This window comes from Hemiscyllium ocellatum, chromosome 20 (assembly GCF_020745735.1).
Source record: "Hemiscyllium ocellatum isolate sHemOce1 chromosome 20, sHemOce1.pat.X.cur, whole genome shotgun sequence".
Lineage (NCBI taxonomy): Eukaryota > Metazoa > Chordata > Chondrichthyes > Orectolobiformes > Hemiscylliidae > Hemiscyllium > Hemiscyllium ocellatum.
Genome location: NC_083420.1, coordinates 26,414,424 through 26,427,632, shown reverse-complemented (window position 1 = coordinate 26,427,632; position 13,209 = coordinate 26,414,424). Strand labels below are relative to the sequence as shown.

Below are 13,209 nucleotides of genomic sequence, written 5' to 3'. Positions count from 1 at the left end.
GGTTCCCTTTTATCCCCTTATTTCCTAGAATAACTCCAAGAATTGGTTAATATGGCCTCCCTTTTGCAAAACCATATTGACTCTGCCTGATCACCTTAAACTTAAATTACTGCTATAATTCTTTTTAATAATAGTTTCTAACATTTCACTGTGACAGATGTTAGTTTGCTGCTTCTACTTTATTTGAATAAAGGGGTTACATTCTACATTCGCTATTTTCCCATTTGATTGGATTTTTCCCTAAATCCATGAAGTTTTGGAAAATTAAAACCAACATGTCAACTATCTCAATTGCCATTTCTTTTAAGACCCTAGGATGAAATCCACCAGCATCCAGGCACTTATCAACCCGCCATTCCAACAATCTACATTGATTGTAATTTTCTTCTCCCCCAGCCTTTCACTTCCTTCTTTATAACTGCTTCTAGGCTGTTACTTCTATACTCTATAGTGAAAAATATTTGCAAAATGCCTGTTCAATTTATCTGGCATCTCTATTTCGTTTATCAATTCTCCAGACTCACTTACTACAGGACTACTGCTCAATTCGTTAACACTTTCTTAATAAAAAATTTATATAATTCAATTTAATTAACGCAAACCAGCACAGATTTGGCAAAGTCAAACAGTGTTTAACTAGCCTGCACGAGTTTTTTTGATGAGGTGATGGAATGTCGACTCGGGTAATGTTATTGATGTAATGTACATGGTCTTCCAAAAGGTATTTGATAAAGTGCAGCACAACAGACTTGTGAGCAAAGTTATAATTCATGGAATAAAAAGAATAGTAGCAAATTGGCCAAGTAACAGAAAACAAAGTACTGGTTAATAGATGATTTTTGGACTGAAGAAAAGTTTATAGTAGAGTTTCTTGGAGGTATGTGTTAAGACCCTTGCTCTTACTGACATATATTTGCTGGTGAATCAAAACTTGGAAATGTTGTGGAGGAGAGTGTAGAATACCAAAACGATGCAGCCAAGTTGGTGAAATGGACAAGCAAGTAGCAGATGCCATTTAATGCAGAGAAGTATGAAGTGATCCATTTTGATAGGAAAATGTGGAGAGATTATATAAATTAAAGATTCCAATTCTAACAGGAGTACAGGGCTACCTGGGTGTATATATGCATAAGTCATTGAAGCTGGCTGGACAGATTGGTAGAACAGTTAATAAATCATTAAGCATCCTAGACTTCATTATCGGGCCAAAGATTACAAAAACAAGGACATTATTTTAACCTTGTATAGAACACTGTTTGGCCTTAACCAGAGTATAGTGCCCAACTCAGAAAGAATGTAAAGCCATTGAAAAGACTGCAGAAAAGTTCACAAGACTGGTTCCAGCAATGAGGAGCTTCGGTTACACTGACAGATTGGAGGCATTGGAATTGTTTACGTTGGAGGAGATGTTTGAGAAGAAATTTGATCAAGATTTACAAAATTGTGAGGAGTCTGGACATAATAGGTAGGGAAATACTGCTCCCATTGGTGGGAGGATTGAGAACAAGTGATCACAGATTTCTGACAATTGACAGAAGAGTTAGTGGACACATGAGGAAAAACTCTTTTATCGGCAAATTATTGGGACCTGGAATGCACTGCCTTAGAGTATGGGGGATGCAGACTTAATCGAGGATTTCAAGAGGGGGATGCATTATCTGAAAAGGAAGAACATGAGATGTGGAAAAGGCAGTTCATATAAATGAACCTGCAACTGGCAGTTTCTCTTGTGGTTTTAGCAGTTCTTTTTAATTTTAGAATTTTTAATTTCCAGCAGATACTTTGATAATGTAAGGTAGAAAGTTTAAAAAATACACTATAAAATCAAACCTCCATGACCCAGTTATATGTAGAGACCATGAAGATGTAACATCTACACGAGATTTTAGAGTTAATAAATTACATTTCGGATTTACAGTGAACCATTCATGTTTTGCATCCGCTTGATTCACTTCATCCTGTTTCATAGTTCATACATCCAGAGTACATTCAACGCAACATTACTGTTGCCACAAATAGTTTCAGTACTTTTCTATTTAAATTCTATTACCCACACATCTGCTCTCTATTAAAAGCCAGTTGCTGTTTCCTGCAGGTTAGGTACATATGGTTGTCATTGTTTTTAAGTCAGAACACAGGAAGAATCCTGAGCACAAAGATTTTGAATTTTTCCACAGTCTCTCTGGTTTAACCCTTTCATTTGATGCTAGATAAAGCTAGGAATGGAATGTGTCAGGACACGTTAAATCTGAGAAGAGGGCTCTTTTTGCCTTTTATGTGTCATGCTTTGTCCACACGTTATGTGCTGGTGGAAGCTGTTTTATTCATCACTCACTGAAGATTGAGTATATAAAAACTATTCATATATCTTCCATGAATCTATATTTAGTCTTCCTATTCTTTCATACAGAAAAGATACATACAGATCTCTCGTACAGACCACATCTCAAACATTCTTTGAATGCCTTCCCAAACACTAACTGTTCTTTCACAGAAGCTTCCCAGTCATCTTCAGATAACAAACTGCAAGCAGACCTCTTTTCATCTCTGCATAAAACTTGGAGAAAACAGTTCACAGTAATATTTACTTGTAAACAATGAAGTAATAGAAGGTTTAGGAGCACTTTAAAGTATGTTGTTGGTTTCCACGTTGTCCTAAATTGTTGAGTAGTAGGCCATTAATCTTTTTAACTTCAAAATCTGAAACTAATTGTAGCATGGCATAGTAGCTAAACATTCCTCGTTGCCCTGATCAATAAGTCAGAATGGGGCACTGAGTTAGAGTCATGAACTCAAATTAATCTTTGTCAGCTTGGCTCAGTGGTAGCTGTCTAAATGCTGTGTATAATAATATTGGGTTCAAATCATACTACAGGACCTAAGTACATAATCAGTGCAGCACCAAATGGATTTGCATTATTAGTCGAGAGTGTGGTGCAGGAAAAGCACAGTAGGTCAGGCAGCATCCGAGGAGCAGGAGAGTCAACGTTTCCGGCAAAAGCTCTTCATCAGGAAGTGCTTTTCCCCAATTCGTCGACAGCACCACACTCTCAATTCTAATCTCCAGCATCTGCATTACTCACTTTCGCCTAGGTTTGCATTATTATGCCGTCCTTCAAATGAGACCTGTCAGAAAGAGGAAGGCAATAAATTGTTGATTTATTAAAAAATGTGTGCTGGCTCTAACAGTTTCAAAAATCATGAGGGGCATGCATAGGGTAAATCAACATGGTCCTTTCCCTGGAATGGGGGAGTCCAGAACTAGAGAGCATTAGTTTAGGGTGAGATGGGAAAAAAATTAAAAGAGACCTAAGGGGCAACTTTTTCATGTTGAGGGTGGTGCATGTATGGAATAAGCTGCCAAAGGAAGTGGTGAAGGCTGGTACAATTACAACATTTAAAAGACATCTGGATAGGTGTATGAATAGGAAGGGTTTAGAGGAATATGGGCCAACTGCTGGCAAATGGGACTAGATTAGGTTAATATCTGGTCGGCATGGAGGAGTTGGACCAAACAGTCTGTTTCCATGCTGTACATCTTAACTGAGTTTGGAAGAATCTCAAATGATCAAGGGTGCAGCTGGCACAGGTTAGCATTCACAGTCAGGGACATAACCTTTCTCAGGACAGTGGAGAAACAATGTCTCCAGAAATGTTCTACACAGGAAAAAATCCAGAACTATACTTTCCTTTATGCATTGTATATTACAATTATTGGTTAAAATGTAGAGCACACTTTCTGTCCAGTGCCTGAAATATTTATACCTGTAGTTAATTCTCTATACTTGTTTAGAATAAAGTAGAATAAATGTAGAATATGTAGCTGTCAGAATTACAATATTCATCAGCTGGATTTAGATGGAGCGAATTTTGAGATCTCTGTCTTATGACTGTTATAGGTATCTACTCTATTGCACTGTTGATAATATAATGCTACAGCAGGGAATGTTTCTAAACTTACATGAATTCCAGGATAAACTAAATGCTGTAATAACTGGTTGCTTTTTGAAATAGGCACTTTCATGACCAGTCTCCAGCCAAATTCGTGAGATCAAAGCACAGGTTGCACTCCCTTCAACCTCACAGTTTCTTGAATTACATCCATTTCCTCATTCATGTTTCAAGTATTACAATGCATGCTTGCCATATGTTAATCCCATGTTACAGATAATGTTCAGTTTTGGTGAGTGGGTGTGTTGTATTATGGGTAGTTCATGCAGTTAACCGCTAACTGATTTTAATGTTATTTCCTTAGTCCTTCAGCCAATGCTGCAGATATCACAGGGATACAGACTGTTGTCACGGACTGCTGTGTACAGTTTACTAACCAGTTGATGTTTTTGTAGCTTTTCAGTGTTTAGTTTACTATGTATTTAATCATATTAGGGCTATAGAAAGCCAGCATTAAGTCTTAACTTTGTGTAGCCCTGCTGAGTTTCTCCAATGCCTACTGAAAAGGTTTCTTTAGGGCTGTGTTGTAAATTTGAATTAGATTACACAAAAAAATCCAAGTGCAGCTATTTTATTACACAAGATTCTGGATATCTAATCTACTCACGAAAATAAAACAAATGACTCCAGTGGAGCGGAGATCTGAAACTAAAACAGATGGTGCTGGCAAAACTTAACAAGTTTGCCAGATTCTGTGGAGTGAAAATGAAGTTAACATTTTGAGTCCAGTGACCCTTTGTCAGAACTAGTGATGGAGGATCACTGGACTCGAAATGTTAACTCTTCTTCAGTTCACAGATGCTACCAGACCTGCTGAGTTTCTCCAGTACTCCCTATTTTGTTGATAGTTATGCAGCTTCTGATGTTGCTATGTTTCCTTCAATTCCATACAGTCTTGAAAGAAAAAGATAGTAGATTGGTTTGGAATGGTAAGGCTGCAGAATGAAGTGAATGCTGCAGCTTGATTTGAATTTGGCCTCTGTTTCAATGGAGTCTGTGTTCATTTTGATTCAGTACTTATGTACTAAGATCCTATTATGATACACCTATCTCACAATATACTTTCAACCTGTAATTTACATTATATATCAAAGTTTGACAGTCCCAGTAATGTCAAACAGTAATATATGTTGCAGGTCTGGTGACCACTGATGAGTTGTCACTAAATGAAGCTGTGGGACTAGTGTTCTCTCCTTCTACTATCAAGATCAGATTTAACATTTGCAGAATTGCATTTTCTTCATCATTTTCAAACTTTGGATCTATTTCCAAAAAATGTAACCTGGGAAGTGCATCTCTATGATACTGAGTGCTGCCATCCACTCTAGGGAGGGACATACACTCATTGATGATTCTCAGCCTACTGAAATAAGTCAGCTTTAATTTAACTGAGCAAAAATACTACTAACTTTCATAAGGACATCCCTCCAATGTTTTAATTAGATTAGATTACTTACAGTGTGGAAACAGGCCCTTCGGCCCAACAAGTCCACACCGATCTGCTGAAGCGCAACCCACCCACACCTACACCTAACACTACGGGCAATTTATCATGGCCAATTCACCTGGCCTGCACATCTTTGGACTGTGGGAAGAAATTGGAGCACCCGGAGGAAACCCACGCAGACACGGGGAGAATGTGCAAACTCCACACAGTCGCCTGAAGCGGGAACTGAACCCGGGTCTCTGGTGCTTTGAGGCAGCAGTGCTAACCACTGTGCCACCGTGCAGCCCTAATGTTCCTTGAGTAATGCTAATTTAACAAGGTAGGATACAGAATAGGCTTCAAGAGATAATACTGTTTAAATACTAACTAGATATACACTTAAAAAACTGGGTCAGATAAAACCCACAGTCTTCTAACTATTACCCCATTTTATACAGCATAAGCATTCACTTGTTTCAGTGAACAGATATCATATACCCTAAAAGCAACACTACAGAATTAATGGTTAGATTCAAATCAATTAAGTTATCCCAAACTACCAGAACACCAACAGATTTGACAAATACATGGATTGTAAGTAAGAAGGAGGGGTTACCCATTTGGCGAGTCCACTTCTTCATCTGTTGCTGATTACAGTCTGTGATTTTACGATAAACTCAATTTATAACTTGATCATCCAAAAAAAATGCAAATCTATGCTTCAGAAAACAGCATGCAAACTGAAGATCGGCAGACAAATAGAAAAGAAGCAGCTTCACTTTAATGTTGGGCTCTGGGTCATATACACTGCTGCGATTTAGGCTGCTGTGCAAACTCTGTACGTGCTGAGTTATTCTTCAATAAGTATCCACATGAAGCAAGCAGCAACCGGCCAGCTCCCAGCTGTGAGCTCTGACGTACAGGAAACCAGTCTGGGAAATGCTGGGGGAGGGGCATTGGGGGAATAGGGAGAAAGAACCATTTTAAAATTTCCCAATTGTCAAGGAAAAATGTAACAAAAATTATATTAAAAGTTCTAATCAATTTGATTGTCAAGATGCAAACAGTTTTTACTACTGGTTCTTGCTGATATATTAACTACGTATTAAAAGCACTCAGCAGGAGGTCTCTTTTTGTACAAATACAGTCAAATCCTGATAAACATTAGGTCACTCTGCCAAGAAATACTCAACTGGGATCAGCTCTCTGTTTTTCTGGAATTGACTTGGCTGTTCATTTATTGGACCCTTTTCTCCAGTATCTATGCAGCATCAAACAACCAGTTAAGACAATAAGACATATGAGCAGAAGTACCCCATTCAGCCGAGCAAGTCTGCTGTGCCATTCAATGTGATCATGCCTGATCTGATAATCCTCAACTCCTTCTTTTTCCCAATAATCTTTGATTCCCTTACTGATTAAATATGTCCATCTCAACCTTAAACATACTTAATGATCCAGCTTCTACGCTCTTTACAGTAAACATTCCACAGATTCATATACTAGAATAATAGAATCCCTTCAGCGTGGAAGCAGGCTATTTGGCCATCAAGTCTACACCAATCCTCCGAAGAGCATCCCGTCCTTCTCATCCCTATCACCTTACATTTCCCATGACTAATACTCCTAACCTACACATCCCTGTACACTACAGGACAACTTCTCATAGCTAATTCACCCAAGCTGTACATCTTTGGACTATAGGAGGAAATCAGAGCACCCGGAGGAAACCCATGGAGGCATGGGGAGAATGTACAAATTCCACACAGTCGCCCAAAGCTGGAATTGAACTCTGGTCACTGCTCCTGTGAGGCAGCCTTGCTGATCACTGAGCCACTGTGTCACCCAACTTCTGAGAGAAGAAATTTCTCCTCATCTCTGTTTTAAATGAGCCTTATTCTGAGATTATGTTTTCTGAGTTTAGATTCTCCCGCAAAGGGAAACAACCTTTCTGTATCTGCTGTGTCAAATCTCCTAAAAATCTTGAATGTTTCAAAAATATTCTCTCATTCTTAAATTCCAGTGAGTACAGACTCAACCTACTCACCCTCTCCTCCTAGGACAGTCCTTCCACATCCAGGATCAGCCTAGTGTGCCTTCTCTGGACTGTCTCCAATGCTAGTATATATTTCCTTAAATAAAAGGCCCAAACTATTCTTAGTATTCTATTAGTAGTGTGACTAGCGCCTTATACAGTTTTAGCAAAACTTTCCTATTCTTATACACTATTCCCTTGAAATAAAGGCCAACATTACATTTACTTTCCTTATTATCTGCTGAACCTGGACACTGGCTTTTTGTGATTTATGCACAAGGACTCTGAAATTACTTTGTTCTGTAGCTTTCTGCAGTCTTTCTCCAATTAAATAATACTCAGTGCTTACAGAGTCATACAGCACAGAAACAGCCCTTTCGGTCCAACCAATCCATGCCAGACATAATCCCAAACTAAACTGGTCCCACCTGCCTCCTCCTGGCCCATATCCCTCCAAACCTTTCCTATTCATACATTTATCGAAATGTCTTTTAAACATTGAAATTGTTCCCATATCCACCACTTCCTCAGGAAGTTCATTCCACATGTGAAGCACCCTCTGTGTAAAAAAATTTGCCTCGCGTGTCTTTTTTAAAATCTCTCTCCTTTTACCCTAAAAATGTGTCCCCTAACTTTGAAATTCCCCCATCCTAGGGAAAAGACACTTTTCATTAACCCTATCTACACAGCTCATTATTTTATAAACTTCTGTAAGGTCATCTCTTAATCTCCTCAGATCCAGTGAAAGAAGTCCCAGCCTATCCAGCCTTTCTTTATAATTAAAACCTTTCATACCCGGCAGTATCAACCTTTTCCCGCTTAATAATATCCTTCCTATAACTGGGTGGCCAGAACTGGATGCAGTATTCCAGAAGAGGCATCACCAATGTACAATCTCAACATGACTTCCCAACTCCTATACTCAAAGGACTGAGCAATGGATGCAAGTGTGCCTTTCTAATCATTCTGTCTCGATGTGATGCAAACTTCAAGAATTATGTACCTGGACCCCTCGGTCCCTCTGTTCTACAACACCACCCAACACTCTAACATTAATTGTAATAAGTTCTACTCTTGTCTATTGTACCAAAATGCAATACCTTGCATTTATCCAGACTGAACTCCATCTGTCGTTTTTCAGCCCATTGACCCATTTGATAAAGATCCTTTGTAATCTTAGAAACTTTGTTCACTGTCTACGAAGCCATTAGTTTTGGTGTCTGCAAACTTAATAAACATGCCTTCTGTATTCTCATCCAAGTCAATATATAAATGACAAAGAAAAGAGGGCCCAGAACCAATCATTGTTCTCCCTGCCAAAGTACATATCCTAACATTTTTTCAGGTTATATTCCATCTGCCAAGTTTTTGCCCATTCAGTTAACATGTCTATATCCCTTTTTATGTCATCCTCACCTCTTGCTTTCTCACCTATTTTTGTGTTATTGGCATGGTGACTGAGTGGTTAGCACTGCTGTCTCACAGTGCCAGAGACCCGGGTTCGATTCCAGCCTCTGTCAATTGTGTGGTGTTTGCACATTCTCCCCGTGTCTGCGTGGGTTTCCTCTGGGTACTCTGGTTTACTCCTCCAGTCCAAAGATGTGCAGGTTAGGTGGATTGGCCATTCCAAATTGCCCATAGTGTATGGGAATGTGCAGGCTTAGTGTATTATCTGGGGAAATGCAGGGTTACAGGGATAGAGTAGGGGATGGGCCTGTATGGGATGCTCTTCAGAGGTTAGGTGTGGGCTTGATGGGCTGAATGGGCTATTTCCACACTGTAGGGATTCTATGATCTGCAAATCTGGCTATAGTGCATTCATTTTCCTCATCTAAATCATTAATATGTATTCCAAATAATTGTGGCCTAGCACTGATCACTGTGGCACTCCACCAGCTACAAGTTGCCTTCCTGAAGGTGCCCTTCTTTTCGAAGTATCTTTTGTTAATTAGCCAATTCCTGGCCAGTGCTAATACATTAGTTCCAACACTATGCGCGGTTATATTTTTAAGTAGGAGAAAGTGAGGACTGCAGTTGCTGGAGATCAGAGTCGAGATTGTGGTGCTGGAAAAGCACAGCAGGTCAGGCAGCATCCGAGGAGCAGGAGAATCAATGTTTCGAGCATAAGCAGATTCCTGATGAAGGGCTTATGCCTGAAATATGGATTCCCCTGCTCCTCGGATGCTGCCTGACCTGCTGTGCCTTTTTAGCATCACACTTTCGACTATATTTTTAAGTAGCCTAGTATATGGTACCTTATCAAACACCTTTGAAGCCTAAATATACATTGAACCAGAGCACCCAGAGGAAACCCATGCAGACATGGGGAGAATGTTTCACCTTGCTTATTACCTCAAAGAATCCTCATAAATTTGCCAAGCATGATTTTCCTTTTGTGAAGCCACGCTGACTCTATTTGATCATATTATGTATTTCTATATGTTCTGCTATTACATCCTTTGTTGGAGACTCTAATATTTTCCCAGTAACGTATGTTAAGCTAATTGTCCTGTAGTTAACTGATTTTTGTCTCCTTCCCTTTTTAAATAAGGATTTTATTTTAACAGTTTTTCTATTCTTAGGAACTTTTCCAGAGTCTAAGTATTCCTGAAGCATTACTACCAGTGCATCAACTAACTCAATAGTTACATCCTTACAAATCCTAGGATGCATCCCATCAGGAGACTTGTCAGGCTTCAGCCCTGTTAATTTCCTGAGCACATTTTCTCTAATAGTAATGTTCCATTTATTTCTTCTGTTCTTTTTATCTCTTGATTATTAGTAATTCCAGAATGCCATTAGTGTCTTCAATTGTGAAGGTGTTTGCAAAACATTAATTCAACTCCTCTGCCATTTACTGGTTCTCTATTATTATTTCCCTAGCTTGGTTCTCTAAGGAACCTACCTTAATTTTGGCCCCCCTCTCTTTACGTAATTAGAGAAGCTGTTGCTGTTTGTTGTTACGTTACTTGCAAGTTTACCCTTAATGTTAATCTTTTTAAAAAATTAACAATAGACAACTAAAATCCTCTGGCGTGCTACTAATCTTGTATATTGTATATTTTTCTTTCAATTTTATCATATCTTTACCTTCCCTGGTTAACCATTGTTGGTTTCTTCCCTTCTTGGAATCCTTCCTTCTTATTGGGAAATATTTTTGAAGTGAGTCATGAACTATTTTCTTAAATGTCTGCCATTTCTTCTCAATTAATTTTTTCAGTTAGACTCCTTTCCCTGTCCACTCGAGCTACCTCTGCCCTCATTTCTTTGTAATTGCTCTTATTTAAGCTGAGCACAGTTGTTTCTGACCCAGGTTTCTCCCTCTCAAACTGAATGTTAAATTCCACTATATTATGATCGCAGTTTCTTATTTTACTTTGACATCATTTTCTAAACTTTCAATACTTTGCATCAGTTACTTTTACTATAAATTCTGTGTTCTGTGATCCTGTCCCACTAGCTACCTGACGAAGGAGCAGCGCTCTGAAAGCTTATACTTTCAAATAAATCTCTTGGACTAGAACCTGCTGTTGTGTGATTTTCAGTATTAAATTTGCCTCATATCACATCACCAGATGCAAAATAATCTGATCTCTGGTTGGATCCACAACGTATTGTTCCAGGAAATTAAAATACACGATAAATTCTTCCTTGTGGCTACCTGTACCAGTCTAATTTTCCAAAACTACATGAAGATTAAAGTCACCCATGACATGCATTCTTTATCTCCTGATTTATTCTCTATCCTACTGTGTAGCTACTGTTAGGAGGTCTAAGACTTCTCCTAACAATGTCTTTTTTTCTCCTTTTTATTTCTTAGCTGCACTCAAATGGATCCCAATTTTCTAATCCAAGATCATTTCTTACAATTATTCTTCATCCATCCAAACTAACAATGTTACCCCACCACCCTTTCCTTCCTTTCTGTCCTTTTGAAATGGCACATAGTGTTGAACTTTTAGTTTCAGTTTGATCTCCTTGTAACTATCTCTCTATATTGGCCAAATGATCGTACCCATTAATTTATCTTTGTGTATTAATTAATTTACTTTGTTCTTAATATGATGCATATCATTAAAGAACCATTAATTTTGCCTTTTTTGCAATTTTATTGTCCCTTTGACCCTACTTACTGTTGTTTTTCTATGTTTGCATGATCTATCTCTCCCCGTCCTATTCTGGGTTATCCAAAGAGCAATAATGCTGCCTCCTGCTTTTTCAGGCTACATTTCCCTTCTCTCAATGCCCTTCCCATACTCGACTACTTTAAAGCTCTCTCTACAAACCTAATTATTCAGTTCTGCAGGATACTGGTCTCTGCATGCTTCAAGTGAAGCTTATCCCACTAAAACAGCTCCCTTGTACCCTAGTACTGCTGCCAGTGTTCCACAAACTGAAAGCCATTCCATCCACACCATCCTTTGAGCCACACTTTTAACTCCTTTTTTAAAATTATCCTATGCAAGTTTTCCCATGGCTCAGGCTGTGATCCAGAGATTATTACCTTGGAGATTCTGTTTTATAATTTATCTCCAGACTATTTGAAGTATTTCAGCAAAAAAATCCCTTTCCAGTCTTGCCAGTTGTTGGTAACCTTAACCCTGGCACTGCATAGGTGACACAGCCTTTGAGATTCCTGCTCACAGCTGCAGAGAACAGTGTCTATCCCTCTAATTATGCTGTCATCTACAATTACTATTTCCCCCACCTCACTTGGATGTCACTCAATTAGCCTATTCCTGCTTTTCCCCATATCCTTTAATCCCTTGAGCCCCAAGTGCTATATCCAATTTCCTCTTGAAATCATAGTATGTACTGACCTTGACTGTTTTCTGTGGGAGTTGATTCAACAGGCTCACCATTCCCTGGCAGAAGGAATTTCTCCCCATTTCAATCCTGAAATTTTATCCCGTATCCTTAGATTGTGAGCCTTGATTTATGGACATCCCCGCCATTGGGAACATCCTTCCAGCATGTACCCTGTCTAGTCCTATTAGAATCTAATAGGTCTCAATCAGAACCAACCTTACACAACACTCACCTCTCCCAATTTTTCAGACCTCCAGTGAGTATAATCCTAATTGATTCAAACTCTCCTCATATGTCAATCTTACCATTTCTGGAATTTGTCTGGTGAATTCTTGCTGCTTTCCCTCTATTACAAAAAAATCTTTTGTCAGATAAAGAGACCAAAACTGCAGACAATAAGGGAACCACCAATACATCCACTATTTCTATTTTCCTTAAGCACTGTGGGATGTAGATTATGTGCATCACCCTGGGGATTAATGGTGTTCAGTCTGTTACAGCACAGGGTAAACCCTTCTGCTACTTTAAACCAGACACATAGAAAAGCTCACCTTGTGCTATAATCTGTTAAATTTCATTTGGCAAAGAACTATCCCAAATATCACTCTTTAAAGAAGAAATTAACAATTTTATTCTTAAGTCTAAGCGAGAATATTAAACAACCAGTATTTACAACTCCTTTCTGTTAAACCTATTTTTACCTCCCACTCTGCAATACTGTTCCAATAAATTCCCTCTTAAATTTACAGCAAATCAATTTTCAAAACCACTTGTTGTCTTTGGATGTCAAATCTCCTCTGTAGATTCCTCTCTGTCATCTTCGGTCTTTTTGCTTCACAATCTTCTTATTGACAGGCTTTCAGAGAATTATTCAGCTGGTAGTCTGTAGATGCTTGGCTGGTCTTTGCTGTTCTTCCCAACTGTTCGAAATACCTGATTTTATATACCTCAAAATATCAGACCGGCTAATTGGTTTGATGTCATTCAA

The 13,209-nt window shown here is 38.7% G+C and overlaps 2 protein-coding genes across 3 annotated transcripts in view; one reads left to right on the top strand and one right to left on the bottom strand.

The window, feature by feature from the left end:
* tmem204 (transmembrane protein 204) overlaps positions 1-6,244 on the bottom strand; it is a 44,608-nt gene extending 38,364 nt beyond the window's left edge. The window contains exons 1-2 of one of the 2 annotated variants that reach the window (XM_060840675.1): positions 5,994-6,244; positions 3,084-3,126 (exon numbers count right to left, since the gene is read on the bottom strand). The gene's annotated coding sequence lies outside the window, so the exon portion shown is untranslated. The remainder of the gene's footprint in view (positions 1-3,083; positions 3,127-5,993) is intronic. The other variant, XM_060840674.1, reaches the window with a different exon arrangement.
* The window catches only part of ift140 (intraflagellar transport 140 homolog (Chlamydomonas)), a 147,070-nt gene that overhangs the window by 95,199 nt on the left and 38,662 nt on the right, over positions 1-13,209 (top strand). The window lies entirely within an intron of this gene.